We start from the raw sequence: 16522 nt of genomic DNA, 5'->3' as shown, positions 1-16522 counted from the left end.
CATCTAATTCAGTCTTTTGCAGGCTGCTCTACTAAACAGGATATTCTGTTCTTTCTAGAAATAGCTGACTCCTTGTAAACCTGTGTTTGATGTTTTTATTCTCCTGGCTCACACCTTATATCAGGCAGCTCAGGGATCCTGCATTAATCCCTCATTCATCCCATTATTAATCCTTTCCAAAAATTCCAATAGGCTCTGCTTCAGGACTCTGCACTACAACTCCCAGGTCAACTCTTCCCTTCTCCGTTTATGTAACAGAAAGAGAGTGATATACCCTTGGGAATCTAGGACACCAGCAGGGACCCTCCATTGCACCTGTAGCATACCTGTCAAAAAAACTACACCTCACCACATAGGGAGGGTCACCAATCATATGTCATTTAGGGGCTGCTAAGCTCCTTAATAGTGAATTACAGAAACTAAACTTTGGGTCACCTAATACATTGTCTTCACACAAAAACTTCTCCCATCTTTTAACTTATAAAGTCTTACAAACTTTTTCAACTTCCTGAGTTTTGTCTCTCCAAGTGTTATTACTGGAAGATTCCACACTTACCTTCCAGACTTGCTCACTTGTTAATACTTCAATCATCCTTTCTCGAACTAGTACTGACTATTCCACATCTCACTATTGCACTTAAATCCTAAAGCAATTTTTGCCTCATCCTTAACACATACAGGAGTGTAAATTGCCTCAGGCCACTTATATCTGAAACACAGATGGCCGCTCCTTTTTACATGTTGGGACCCGTAAAGCAGGATATGCCATAGTGTCAGATGCTGAGGTGGTAGAATCAAAGACATACACTACTAACCAACAACCTGAGATAATGTCTCTCACCTGTACCTTCCAGGTGGCACAGGGGCAATTCCTAAAGTTTATACATACTCCAAATATGCTTTTGTTTTGTTTTGCAAGACTAATAACTCTGTGTAATTTGGGTGCCTGTCCTGAAGCTTGCTCTGTAGCCCACGCTATCTTTGAACTCACAGACATCTGCCTGGTTCTGACTCCCGAGTGCTGGTATTAAAGGCATGTGCCACCACCACCAGTTTCCAAATATACTTTTGATATCCTACTGTCACACACTCATCTGGAAAAAGCATGGGCTTCTCACAGCAAAAGGGCAATTCATAACTAACTCAGGCCAAATAATGGTCATGATAAAAGCTTCCTATTTCCCAAATTTAATAGGAATTATTCACTGTCAATCTCATCATATTGACAGCTCTATCATCTCTAAGGGAAATACCAATATCAACCTGGCATCAAGACAGAGGCAGTCTAGAGCCCAGGCTCATGTCCTTCAACACAGGCAATACATATAGTTCAACCCACATCCTCACAGTCATCTCCTGTCACTAGGCCAATTCTGTCCTATCTACACCAGCTCTTTCACCCTAATAGTCTTGCTCTGTCTCTGTTCATTGAAGGGAACCTACAGTCTCCCTGCTGTGGGATGTGCTGTATGCTCTGAATGTGTTGCTCTGATTGGTAAATAAATAAAGGGCTGAATGGCCAGTAGTCGGCAGGAAGTATAGGCAGGACAAAGAGAGAGGAGAGTTTGTGGAAGTGGAAGGCTGAGTGAGGAAAATGCTGCCAGAATCCATGTTGAAAAGCAACATGAAATGATACTATTAAGCCATGAGTTACATGGCAACTTATAGATTAATAGAAATGGGTTAATTTAAGATATAAGAACAGCTAACAAGAAGCCTGAGCCATTAGGCCATACAGTTTGTAAATAATATAATTCTCTGTGTGTTTGGTTGGTTCTTAGTGCCATGGGATCTGGGAAGGAACAGGATAACTTCAGTTACACCTAACTTGAGGAGTTACAGTCCTTAAAACCTATTACTGGCTACTGTAAAATTTGTCAGAAGACAGAATACAGTTCCAAATTTTGGAGCCAAACTTTTCACACCAACCAGGTTAGAGGTTACCTTCATAGGCCTGACTGGCAGCTCAGTTTTACCCATATGCCCACAGTCAGACGAATTAAATATCTCCTCATAGTGGTGGACTCATTTTCTAATTGTGTAGAGTTATTTCTTATTTCTAATAAGTGGCCTCAGACAATCCCTGACCTCCTTCTCCAGGATTTGTGATCCCTGCATTTCATCAGTCTGATATTAGTCTGGAGTTCACCTTCCAGATTTTCCAGACCATATCTAATCTTTTAATATACCTTGATATTTTCATATCCCTTACCATCATAAGTCCTCAGGGAAGGTACAGTATACCAATAATCTTTAAACAACAATCTTATTAAGATGCCAATGAAAATTCACCCTGACTTGGTGAAATTATTGTTTCTAGTTCTTTTCATGCTGTGGACACTTCCCAAGCAAGCCCTATCAATCCCAACATTTGAATTCATGTATGGATTACTAGCTCTAACTCCTGGGCTCTGATCCAAACATTTACCTCTCCCTGATCACCTCCTCACTCCTCTGCTCTTTCACCTAGCATATTCCATATGGCCATGTAGATAGTAGACCCAGAAAGAGAACGTTCATCTATAACTTCACTGAAAGCATATAATTTCATACAGTCTTGTAACTCTTTATCCTTGCAGCCACGGGCAACATTGACTGTTACTGTAAAAAAAAAAAGCATATTTTACATTAGTATTACAACATATCACAACTGTTCAAATGGTAAAGACTTTATAAGGTGCCAGGCAATTGTGTCACGGGCATTTAATCCCAGCACTCGGGAGACAGAAGCAGGCAGAACTCTGTGAGTTCTATGCAAGCCTGGTCTACAGAGGGAGATTCAGGACAGGACAAAAACTACACAGAGAAACCCTATCTCAAAAATCCAAAAGAAAAAAATGCTAAAATGGCTACACCTAATCACCATATTCTGTATACAGGTTTTGTTAGTTATGTATACATTTGTAGATGAACAATTAGGTAAAATAACATTAGTAAATAGAGGTGTTTATTTTGATAGTTTGCAGTGCAGATATAAAATTAAAGGAGCAAAAAGATATGTGAAATAATCTAAATGTATGCATGAATAGAATTCTAAACTATGTCAAGATAGTATAAAAATGCATATGTATCTGTGTATATGTATATTCATATATATGCAGGAGCAAACACACACATATACACATATACAATTTACATAAATATTATAATTGATTGAAATACATCATAAAATATGTATAGAGATATTATGAAAACTGAATTACTTATAGTGTGATGAAGTGTCAGAGTTTTTTCACTCATGTTGCAGCAATTTTTTATTTCTTTGAAATTATGTCCAAAGATATGGCTTTAGTGTAACCATGAAGCTCCACAGACCATTTCAAAAATATACTTACACCACATAATATGATGGAAAGAAGCTCTTTATAAGTCCCTACATATTAATGTCATCATAGAAGACAAATCCATCTGCTGCTATTTAGAAGATTCGCTGGGATTGACTGTATATGATAGGACAGAAGTTTATTTTGTGTGATAGTGGATTAAAATGAGGAAGAAAAAAATTTCCTCTCTCAGAAGCTACATACCCTAAAAGGGAAAATAGTGAGCAACTTTCAAATGACAGACTCATATAAAAACAATTTCTTTCCTTCTGCCACGGTCATATAGAAATAAACTAAGACCTAATGACAGGGATATACTAATATATCTGTGCATCTCTTGGCCCTAATCAAAAATGTACTTCACACAATAGTTGGGAAACAACACAATGATGTGCAGGGTGGGTCTTTCTATAGAGCCAGAGAGGCTTTGGGGTATTATGTTCTGAAGTTTAATGTCTTCTGCAAAACAATACCTGATCCCCACATATTTGTGTTGAAGAGATGGCAGAAAGATCCAAAGAGAATCAGAGGTGGTTGATGATTCCAATGTACCAACATTTTCCAGTCTCAACTTTACTATAGGATATAGGAATTCAGAGTTGTGGGTGGAGACACAAGATAAGATCTGTGGTCCTTTTGTTTCCTTTTTCCTGTTTTTTTCTTTGTTTGATTGTTTTTTAGAAATTGGGTTTCTCTGTGTAGCTTTGGTGCCTGTCCTGGATTTCATTCTCTAGAACACCCTGGCCTCTAGCTCACCAAGTTTAGCCTGGCTCTGCCTCCAAATCCTAGGATTGATTTATGAACTGCCCCTTGCAGGTCTTCAAAAGGCTGACCCTAAACCTTTCAGACATAATTCAGCCCTTCCCTCTATGTAACAGAAAGATAGAGTTATGCCCTAGGTGCCCACGGGCATCATCTGTGCCCCTTTTTTGCACTTGTAGCATAACTGTCAATAAAACTAGACCTCTCCACACAGGGATAGGCACCTTGCATTCATGTTTTAGCAGCTGCTGTGCTCCTGATTTGGGAATCAACCTAAACTTTGGGTCACTTCCAACTCTCCTCTCCCACTGTAACCTGTTCGATCTTTTAACTTATAAAGTCTTACAAACTTCACCTCCTTCTTGAGTTCTTTCTCTCCAGGTGGTGATACTTTAAGATGCCACACTTACTTTCCAGTCTTGTCCACAGCTTCATATTTCAAACCAACTTCCTCAATCTTGCCCTTATAGTTCTCTATCTCTTTTCTGTACTGAAACCTAGAGGAACTATTGCCCCATTCTTCACATACACAGGAGGGCACATTGCCTCAGGCCAGTTATACCTGATAAACAGATGGCAACTGCTTTTCACAGGAGGGGACACATAAAGCATGCTATAACATAGTGTAATATGCCGAGGTGGTAAAAGCACAGGCATTACCCTCACACATTACTAAACAACAGGCTCGGCTGGTAGCTTTCTCCGTGCCTTCCAACTGGACCTGAGGCAATCCCTAATTGTTATATAGTCTCCAAATATGCTTTTAATAACATACTGTCCCATGCTACTATGTGGAAAGAGAACAGACTACTTACAGCAAAGGGAGGATTCATATCTAACTCAGTCCAAATAATGGCCATGCTCAAAGCCTTCCATCTCCCAAAAGATATAGGAATCATCCTCTGTCAGTGTAAGTACTTCAACAGTTCCACCATCTCTAAGAGAATAAAGCAGGCTGACAAGGTATCAAGGAGAGTGTCCCTTAAGGGCCCAGACTTGCCACTTTCATCACAGGGAATCCATACAAAGCAGCCCACATCATTACAGTCAACTCCTGACACTAGGCTAATTCTGTCCTATCTCCATCAGCTCTTTCACACTAATAGTCATGCCCTGTCTCAGTTCCTGAAAGCCCACCTACAGCCGACCTCTGAGGACTTACAGTTCTAAGAACTATTAATGCCTCCTGTGAAATTTACCAAAAGTCAAATCCCAATTCCAAATATTGGAGCCAAACTTTTTCCACCCAACAGGTGGTACTTAAACAGGAGGTACTTTTAACAATTGTTTACACTATGAGGATTTTAATAACAGTCACTTAAGCAATTGATAGATCTGTTATGTTCATTTATTATCATTTTGTTTTATTAAGGTAAAATTGCCGCTAACAGGACTACAAAACAACGAGGTAAAGTTGATGATTTTACTACCTCCTTCAAATGTGATAATTTACCAACATTAAGCCCTCCATAGAATATTGCTCATTTATTTTGCAAAGACATGTCTGAAGTTTTCATTCTTACTCTTTTCAGAAACTCAGACATATGTCACTGACAGGAACACAAAAATCTGCCCAATATAATAAGCTAGCATAGTCCACATGGCCAGGGAGATAGTAGACCCAGAAGGATAACCTTCATCTGTAACTTATCTGAAAACATATGATTTCAGACTTTCCTCTAAATATTCATCCTTATAGTCAAAAGCAACATTACCTGTGATTGCCAGAAAAAAAGTATCATTTAAATCACTATTACATAACTCCACAATTTCTCAAATAGTATAGAACTTATAATGCTTTGTTTCAGGCCACTTTATAGAGCCAGAACACTCAGCATTAATCTTGGGATAAGAATATATTAAATGCAATGGTCACAAACAGTTCTTATTAAAAGGAAAGGGTGTCTGCTGTGAAGACAGTGTCTTCTAACAATGATAGGGAATTGACAGGCATAAATATTGCAAAATTTGAGCACAAACAAACTACTACATGAAAGAAAGCATACAATCAAAATGGTTAGTACAAAGAAATCACAAGTTGTAATGCCAACACAGATGGGAAACTCTCTCAAATTTCCACACTTAACGGAAAATCCATGTGATGTGGCTGTGGCTTGTTCTGCTCCTCTGATCTATAGAATTCACCCTAAAAGTTGGCACCAAGTTTTTTATTAATAAGACCTTTATTAAAAAGACTATGCAAGCTGCTGCCACTGTTCTGAGTTACAAGCTGCTTGTCATCATATTGGTGTTGATGGTGATGCTGCTACTGGAGTTGAATGGTTTACTACTGCTTGTTCAGAGAAATATTGCCAGAACCATCCTTGTTACAAGAAAGCATTGGCCAAGGTCAGTTTGGCGAAGTTTGGCGAGGCCAGTGGTGGATAGAAATTGCTGTTAAAAGATTCTCTTCTAAGGAAAAATAGTCATGGTTCCAAAAACAGACATTTATCAGACTGTGATTGGTCCAAACAACAGAGGAGGCACAAAAAATTAATAAAATAAATAAAGATAAAAGAAAATTTCTGTAGGAAACCATGCCCATGCCTAACAGCAAATTTGAAATCTTCAAAATCATGACAGGACCACACAATGAAGATTCCACATGGACTATGATAAAGCCATTGTGCTGATTAACACCACTGAAAGATCATTTTGGACTACAAACTGCTCAGAAAATTTCAAGTTGGCTAGCTGAGATGATCCAGATTCACAGACAACTCCATCAAGGACTTGAGACAAGCTGTGCACTTTTTGATTATGCAGAGACTAGATAACAAATGATTCTGCTACATTTCTCAGGACTTGACAAGTAAACTCAAATTTTTTTTCAGAGTCTCCTAAAGTTGTCTTTGCCCTCAAAAAGCAGGAGGTAATTTTAAGAAAACTATGCCCACATGCCCAAGAGTTGGAGTGGGTGTTTTTCAGTTGTTCAATGGCTTATGGTTAATTACGATTGTTTATAATGCTTGGTTACAAGTTAATTTTTAATGCTCTAAAAAAAAAAGCTAAATAAAGGAGATCAGATTGAGGATTCTTGTTTTTTTTTTTTTAAAAAAGAGAGAAGAAAAAGGAAAAAGTGGATATAGAATAGGGTATATTATTGTATCTACTCTGAATAGAAAAAATGTACATATAGAAATGATAAGATAAAATGTAGACTTCTGAATCTATTCAGAAAGGAAAAAAGAGAGAATATGGATATGAAAAGATAATAGGTAGATTTATGAATCTATTTTTTAAAAGGAACTACTTGTTTTAAATAGGATAATTAATGAAATTTTTTGTATGAATCTATAAATTGTTAATAGACTAGACATTGATAATGTAATTCTCCTCCCAAACCCCAGCATCAAGAAGCAAAAGCCTTTATTTCAAACTCTGGAGAGCTTGGATCCTCTCTGTCTCACACAGTGGTGAGAGCAGTGAGCCCTGAGCTCAGGTAGGGCAGAGTTTTTATCATATGAGAGGTTGGGGCAAGGGGATTTCCAGTGTCCATGAACCTAACTGGCTGACAGTTTTCTAGGGTATCAGTAAACAAAAAAAAATAGATGGGTGGTAGACTCAAGGACATCTGACCATCTTATCTAATGTTTGGAATGTTTGGGATGTCAGGTACTTTCTATCCCTGGGTGAATCCCTGGGAGGTATCAGCTTAAGGCTTTTCCTGGATCAGGGTGTTACCTGCCAGTAAGCCTGTCACAGAAGCTGTCTTTAGGACCCTAGGACTGTCAAGCCTGTTTGGTCAAGCTATTTTGATGCCCCTTCACATTCACCCTTCACAAATACCAATGCTAGGACTCAATCATGAGTCCTACCTATACTAAGAACTATTACCTAACAGATTTTTCTAGGGCTCAACATCTGTATCTACTGCCATTTTTAAGGCCCTGAAGTTCTAATCTTTAAGTACAAGCAAATTATGGTCTTACATAATACCGCTGTGGTTCTGTACAATGAATGTCAAGTGTCTTATCTTATTGCAGATCCATGTAAGTTAATAATTTTTCTATTTACAACTCTGAAACTTTTTTTCTGCTATGTCAATGGGCATTATAGTTGACCATCTTGCCTCTATGACAGGGAGTTTTCTTTTGACCCAGCATTTCAGCCTTTTCTGAACAGTGAACATGGGATGATATATTCTCTTCTGGAATTGCTTTAAGCTGGCATTGGGATGCTGTTGTCAGGGCCCTCAAAAGGCTGTCTGAACATATTGTATATACTTACTGGATATAGTTTTACTTGTATTAGTTTTAAGATTTTTTATTTTAGAATAAAATGGGAAATGTGGTGATATTGTGTTCCCCAAGATATACTGCAACCTACATATACATAATAAAATTACTATGTTGATTTGCCTCCAAAAGCACACGTAGATCTCAGCTAAGTCTGTGGTATAAAATTAAGCATCACATGGGCAGTTTCAATTTCCATGAAATATGATTGTTCTTCAGATTTATGGCTGAGATTAAACATAAAGTAACTGCTTAGTAAGTGAAATATTTAAAGAATAAATGCACATATTTCAGACTAAACATATATATAATTATATTTGACAAATATTTCTACATATAGATTTCAATATAAAACTTGTCAAACAGACAGCAGGGATGGAAATCAACCGCTCCATAGCAATTTAAATAAAATGGGGTTTGTATGAAAAAAACAAGATCAGCATGGGGAATATTCCTTTACAATGTCTGAATATATATCATTGTGATTGATTTAATAAAGAACCTGACTGGTTTATACCTAGGCAGGATAAATTTAGGCAGGAGGACCAGACAACAAGGTTTCTGGGAATAAGGGAGGAATCCCAGAATTGTGAAGAGACTAAGAGAGAAGGAGGTGAACTTGCAATACTGTGAAAAGGATCCACGCCACAAGGCAGAGCAATAATAAGTGTTATGCGTTAATTGAAAATGTATGAGGTAGCTAGTAATAAATTTGAGTTATAATTATTAATAAGTGTGTGGTTATTTGGGAATAGTCTGGTGGGACACAAAACCCGAGCTACAAATGACATTCCTACATGGGGACAGAATTTACACATAAGACTGAAAAAATCAACTAAAATGATGCTAAGCACTCAAAATAAGGGCTAATGGTGACTCACTGATCACTGGCTTTCCTCAGCTAAGCTATTGCTAGTGGGAAACAGATGGATGTCTCGTTTATGATCAGGCTTCTTGAATGGATACAGGCTAATAATAGGGGAATGGCACTTTTAAGAATCTTCCTGTGTGTGAAGTAGGGAGGCTGAAAGGGGAATGTGGCTAAAATGTAATTTACCCTGGACTCTGCCTCCAACTAACAGTAGAAAACTGGTGATGTTGCCTGTTGTCTAAGTGAATTTCCAGTGCTTTGTCCTAAAATCTAGCTATCTGAAAGTAAGGCTCCATTCCTGTCTGGATTTTTCTGATTGTGGCTCTAGTTTGCCAAGTTCATCTGAATGCTGTCTCTGTGGTCTGTTTCTGTCAGTTTCTATTGTAGGAAAAAATATACATATATTTGGGTTTTAAGAAATTGGTTTCTCTGTGTAATTTAGGTGCCTGTCTTGGGCCACCCTCTGTATACCAGGCAGGATTCTAACTCACAGAGTTCTGCCTGGCTGTGCCTCCCAAGTTCAAGGTCCAAATTATGGACTGTCTCCTTGCATATCTTCATAAGGCTGCCCTTAATCTTCCCAAAACTAACACAGTCATTTTCCCTCTGTGTAACAGAAGGAGAGGGATATGCCCTTGGGGCCCTAGGGCATTATCTTGGAATCTTGTTTCCACCTGTAGCATAAGTGTCAAAAAAACTTGATCTTACCACTCAAGGACAGGCATGTTGCATTTGTGTTTTAAAAGCTGCTGAGCTCCTTATTTGGGAATCAAAGAAACTAACCTTTAGGTCATTCACAACTACTTTCTCCCACTATAACCTGTCCTATCTCTTAACTTATAAATTCTTACAAATCTTATCTCCTTCTCAAGTTCTTTCTCTCCATGTAGTGTTACTGGAAGATGCCATTCTTGCTTTCCAGGCTTCTCCACCCCTTCATATTTCAAGCCACCTTCCTCAAACTAACCCTGACAATTCTCTATCTCTTTCCTGCACTGAAACCTAGAGGAACTGTTGCCCTGTCCTTCACATACACAGGAGGACACATTACTTCAGGCCACGTATACCTGATAAACAGATGGCAGCTGCTTTTCACATGTGGGGACACATAAAGTGGGCTATGACATAGTGTCAGATGCTGAGGTGGTAGAAGCAAAGGCATTACCACACACATTACTAATCAAGAGGCTGAGGTGATAGATTTCACCGTGCCTTCCAATTGGAACTGGGGCAACAGCTAAATATTTATACAAACTCCAAATATGCTTTTCATATTCTCCTGTCTCATGCTGGTTTCTAGAAAGAACACAGACTCCTTACAGCAAAGGGAGGATTCATATCTTGCTCACACCTAACACTGGCTATACTAAAGGCCTCCCAACTCCCCAAAGCTATAGGCATCATCCACTGTCAGTCTAAGCAGTTCAACAGTTCCATCGTCCCTAAGAGAAAAAACTAGGCTGACCAGGCAGCTAGGACAGTGGCACTCCAGGGACCAGACATCCCCCACCCACCACAGGAATCCACAAAGAGCAGGCCACATCCTCACATTCACCTCCTGACACTAGCCAAATTCTGTCCTACCTACATGGACTCTCTCAGCCTAATAGACTTTCTCTGTCTCAATTCATAAAATCCCATGTACAGCCTACCTCTGAGGACGTACAGTTCTTAAGAAACATTACTGCCTCCTGTGAAATTTGTCAAAATCAAATTCGAATTGCAAACATCAGAGCCGAACTTTTTCCTCCCAACAGGCTAGATGTTACCTTCCAGAACATAGATGGCAACTGACTTTTACCCATATGCCCATTGTCAAAAGAATTATCTCCTCATTAAAGCAGACTCATTATTTAATTGAGTCGAGCCATACCATTTTGTCATAAGCAGGCTCATACACTTGCAGATCTCCTTCTCCAGAAAATGATTCCTAATTTGGGGAATCTGCCTCCCTCCAGTGTGATAATGGTCCAGAATTCACCTCAAAGATTTGTCAGAACCTATCTAAGGCTCTTAATATACCACACCAATTTAATATTCTTTACCTTCCTCAACCCCCAGGGAAGGTAGAGCATCCCAACTGATCTTTTAAAAACATTTTTACTAAGATGTCACAGGAACTTCAGCTTGACTGGGTAAAATTGTTGCCTCTGGTTCTTATCAGTTCTAGGCTCTTCCCAAACATCCATTTCCAATTTCACCATTCACACTCAAGCATTGGAGACAGGCTCTAACCCTAGGCTTCCTATCCAAACCTTCACCTCTCCCTGGTCACACCCTCACTCCTCTAACTATCACCATTGCTCTCTCTTGAAGAATTTCACTGACCTTTCCTTTCCCCAGCCGTATGATAATCCATGTCCACCCCCAATCCACATTGGGGATCAGGTTCTTCCTTCCTATCCAGACTTGCACCCTTCACCCTTTCCCCTAAATGGCACAAATCCCTCAAAATGATTCTTTTAACACCCACAGCTGCTAAGCTTGAGGGCTTTCCCCACTGCATTCATCTATCCCATCTACAACCTATTATCCTACACTCAATCCAAGGAAATTCCCCCTCACACACAGTATCACAAACAAAGCCCTGCTGCTTTAAGTTCCAAAGGACACCAGGATCAATGGGCTTGTCACCAGTTCTGGAAGAATGAGGTTTCATTGCACAACCATACTCAATCCAACAGAATTGGGAATGACATGTGTTTTGTCTACTTCCTGGTTCCCTCTCTGAGTTTTTCTGCCTCTACTGACCATATTGTGCTTCATCTGGTTTCTCCTCTGTCTCTAATAACATATTCAAATTTCTAGTTAACTACTGAGCTGACTGTTACAGGACCACCATCAGCCATAGAGCCTGAGTTACAAGATATACCCAAATATACCAAGATGGTAAGAAACAATAACCAGAGGCATTTATACCTCCAGACTCCGAAGTGTCTAGGCTCTGCAAAACATACTATAATATAACAATCTATAACTGTTAAACACCCTCAGTACTTGATCATCTGTGTCTTCTGGATGGGGAAATAATAAAGGAAATTGGTGCCTTAAGTTTTGTCTCAGATGAAAAATAAAGGCCTGATTGATAATCAAATAAAAATGAAAGCAAGTTCTAGGTTTCTCTCTCCCTCCTACTAACAGGAACCAAAAAAATTCTGGTAGCAGAGTGCTAAACATTATAATATCATGGTTACCAGCTGAAGGTTTTAAATTTCCTGTGTGCTTCTCAATATCTTTAAAAATTCTTGCCAGCTCCAGAGCTGCCTTGGAACTACCTGAACAGGTCAGATCCACTTCAGATAAGTATCATTTAAATTGTCCTGAGCCTGAGACCCTCCTCCCTCACCCTAGGACCCAAGTGCACTCCCCCAAATAATTTCTTTCTAAACTTTTTCTTCTGCCTCACCAGCACCTTGTCAGATTCAATCAGCCAGATCCAAGAAGAGACAGAAAGGTCCATAGGGCCCAAACAGTGGAACAAAATCATGTACACCTCAGGATGACCAGGTACCTAACAGCTCCCCTTCTTATCCCCAAAAGTTAAGTGAGGCCTACAGCCTAATTTGGAAATAGTTCCAGAAGACACTGTGCCCCCATTTCCATTTATGTGTAACCTCTAACCCCTTATTTTTCATAAGAACAAAGAGTCTAGAATGTTAGAATTCGTAGCCACCCTCCCAGATAAATGATCGCACATGGAATGTCCAGCAGGCAGGTAAGACTCTTAGGCATTACATGGCCTTATATCCTAAGTAATACATGCACAGGGTTATCACATTATTTGTGAGCAGCCTGACAATGTAACCTATGAGCATTCATGGCATAGCTACATAGGCCCATATGCCCATGCTCGGGGGAACTATAAAAGCAGGTTCCACGCATTCTTCTGCCCCATATCCACACTGGTTATTTCCGACTTTACAGAGGAACTTTGAATGGCTGTTCAGGCTGCCGGCTGTCTCTGTCTACTGTGGCCAGTCTCCTGAAAGTTGCTTGTGCCCTTCTGGCATTTCTCAGGTCTGCATGGAGAGGATAATTGGACCACAGACCCGATTGCAGGTGTCTGAGATGATCTCAGATGATCTAATACTATCTTATACTTATCAGAATGGCCAAGAATAAAAGTAGTAGTGACAGCATATATTGAAAAACATGTGGATTAAATAGTGTTTGAAAACAGTGGGATATGTCGTGCTAGAAATGTCATCCAATGACTGAGGGAACCATATGCAGAGATCCACGGCCAGGTCCCAGGTGGAGCTCCAGGAGTCCAATTGGCAAGAAAGAGGAGAGTTTGTATGAGCCAGAATTGTTGAGACCAAGATTGGAAAAAGCACAGGGGCAAATAGCCAAACGAATGGAAACACATGAACTATAAACTAATAGCTGAGGAGCCCCCAACTGGATCAGGCCCTCTGGATAACTGAGACAGTTGATTAGCTTGAAATGTTTGGGAGACATCCAGGCAGTGGGACTGGGACATGTCCTCAGTGCATGAGCTGGCTGTTTGGAACCTGGGGCTTATGCAGGAACACTTTGCTCAGTCTGGGAGGAGGGGACTGGCCCTGCCTGGACTGAATCTACCAGGTTGAACTTAATCCCCTGGGGTGTCTTTGCCCTGGAGGAGATGGGAATGGGGGGTGAGCTGGGGGGAAGACAGGGAAGGGGGAGAACAGGGAAATCCGTGCATGATATGTAAAATTAAATTAAATTATAAAATAAAAAAAATTATAAACAAACAAAACTAAAATAAAATAAACCAGTGGAATATATGCTACTCAGTGACAGAATGGACCCAACAAATTCCCAGAGGTGCAGCAGTAATTATGGCTCCTGATATCTAAGCCATGAAGCTAGGCTCTCAGAGAATAGGAGGAGGGGAAAAGAGGCAAGCAAAATTGTTATGTGCTATTTCATACCTTAAGCTGAGCCTTATTAAACTGCAACTATCATAGGAATTTAGGATTTGTCTCATGATATCAAAAACAATACGGATGTTCTGTAAAGAAAGATTCAGACAAAAATATGTCTAGACATTTAACAGTGTGTTTAAAAATATACACATACCAATGTCTCTTCTATTCTTTTGTAATAGACACACACACACACACACACACACACACACACACACACACACACACACACATATCATACAAGAAAATTGCTGAGGAGTCTCCTGTACATAAAAACACAGAATTTGGTAAAATTATGTGCAATCATTGTTGTTCTTAAAAAAGAGTTCCTTTTAACAATTGTTTACATTATTAGGATGATATAAAAAGTCCCTTAAGCCATTCATAGACCTATTATCTCCACTTATTATGGTGATATTTTATTTTGTACTAAATTGTTATTTGTATGTTAATAACTAAAGTTGTCCGGGGGTCAGAGCTATTAGCAAGCCATAGGAAAGCCGGGCGGTGGTGGTGTATATTTATAATCCCAGCACTTGGTAGGCAGAGCTAGGTAGATCTCTGTGTGTTCAGGGATGCAGCCAGGATTGGAGTCACATGCCTTTAATCTCAATACCAATCATAGAAGAACTGGAGGTCTATATAGAAATGCAGTGACAAGGCCGTCATGTGGTTGGGTTTACAACCAATGAGAAGGCAGACCCAAAAGTCTATGTAAAGACTTTAACACAGGAAGTAGCTTTCTTTCTAAGAGGTAGGACCACCGCAGGAGGAAGGGTAAAGTTTTACCTCTTAGCTCTGAGCTCTTGGCTTTCTTCTTTGCATTGGTTCTGTGTTTCTTATTTAATAAGACAGTTGGTTACATCTACAACTTATAAGCACTCTGCTTTATTAATGTACATTTGCAGGTATCCGAACTACAAAACAAAGAAAACAACAAGGTAAAGTTGATGATTTGAACAGCTCCTTCAAATGTCATAATTTACCAACATTTGGCCCTTCATACAGTATTGCTGGTTTCATATGCAAAGACATGTCTAGTTTTCACTCTAACCTTTTTCAGAATTGCAGACATATAACATAGACAGGAACACAAACTCTACGGAATATAATAACTTCATATATTTCACATGGCCAGGAAGGTAGATGACTCAAAATGAGAACCTTCATCTGAACGTTCTCTGAAAGCATGTAATTTCTGACAGTCTTCTAAATATTTATCCTCATTACAACAGGCAACATTGGCTGTGACTGTCGGAAAAAAAAAGCATCATTTACATCACTAATACAGAACTCCAAATCTATTCAAATGGCATAGAACTTATAATGTTTTGTCCCAGATCACCTAATCAATCCAGAAACACACCATTAATCTTTGAATAAGAAAATATTTTATGCAATAGTCAGACAAAGTTTGTATTAAAACAAAAATGATGTCTGCATGAAGACAGTGTCTTCTAAAAAATATAGGGAATTAAAGAGCACAAATATTAGACAATTTGAGTGCCAACAAAATATTACAAGAAAGCAAGGAAATAACCAAAAATGGTTAGTGCAATAAAATCAAAATGGTAACTCCAACATAGATGGGAAACTCTCTCAAGATCCCACACATACTGATAACTTTACCATACCATACTAGGTTATAACTTCAGATAGAAAGCATCTAGTTCAGTTTTTTGCAGGCTGCTCTACTAAACAGGATATTCTATCCTTTCTAGAAATAGCTGAATCCTTATAATCCTGTGTTTCATTTTTTAAATCTCCTGGCTCATCCCTTATATGAGGCAGCTCAAGGAACCTGCATGAATCCTTCATTCACCCCATTATTAATCCTTTCCAGAAATTCCAATGGGCTCTGCTTCAGGACTCTGCACTACACTTCCCTGATCAACTCATCCATCCCTTCTCCGTCTATGTAACAGAAAGAGAATGTTATACTCTTGGGACGCTAGGGCAACAGCAGGGACCCTCCATTGCACCTGTAGCATACCTGTCAAAAAACTACACCTCACCACACAGGGAGGGTCAGCAATCATATGTGATTTGGGGGCTGTTATACTCCTTAATAGTGAATCAAAGAAACTAAATTTTAGGTCACCTAATCCATCACCTTCCCACCATAATTTGTTCCATATTTTAACTTACAAAGCCTTAAAAACTTTTTCAGCTTCTGAGTTTTTTCTCTCCAAGTGTTATTACTGGAAGATACAACACTTACTTTCCAGACTTGCCCACTTGTTAATACTTCAATCCTCCTTCCTAGAACTAGTGCTGACTATTCCACATCTCACCACTGCACTTAAATCCTAAAGGAATTTTTGCCTCATCCTTCACACACACAGGAGTGCACATTGCCTCAGGCCACTTACACCTGGTACACAGATGGCTGCTACTTTTTACAGGATGGGACCC

At 39.3% G+C, this 16522-nt stretch overlaps 1 long non-coding RNA gene across 2 annotated transcripts in view; it reads right to left on the bottom strand.

Annotated features, from left to right (window-relative positions):
* Window positions 1-16072, bottom strand: part of LOC128095329 (uncharacterized) — a 222600-nt gene extending 206528 nt beyond the window's left edge. Inside the window, exon 1 of one of the 2 annotated variants that reach the window (XR_008213219.1) lies at window positions 14897-16072. This is a non-coding gene — a long non-coding RNA (uncharacterized LOC128095329). The remainder of the gene's footprint in view (window positions 1-14896) is intronic. The other variant, XR_008213220.1, reaches the window with a different exon arrangement.
* Between the last annotated feature and the right edge of the window lie 450 nt (window positions 16073-16522).

Source organism: Peromyscus californicus, unplaced genomic scaffold (genome assembly GCF_007827085.1).
Source record: "Peromyscus californicus insignis strain IS unplaced genomic scaffold, ASM782708v3 Scaffold_4__1_contigs__length_199733344, whole genome shotgun sequence".
In the NCBI taxonomy this organism is placed as follows: Eukaryota; Metazoa; Chordata; class Mammalia; order Rodentia; family Cricetidae; genus Peromyscus; species Peromyscus californicus.
The sequence above is the reverse complement of the archived record's forward strand: the minus strand, read 5'-3'. Positions and strand labels throughout refer to the sequence as shown.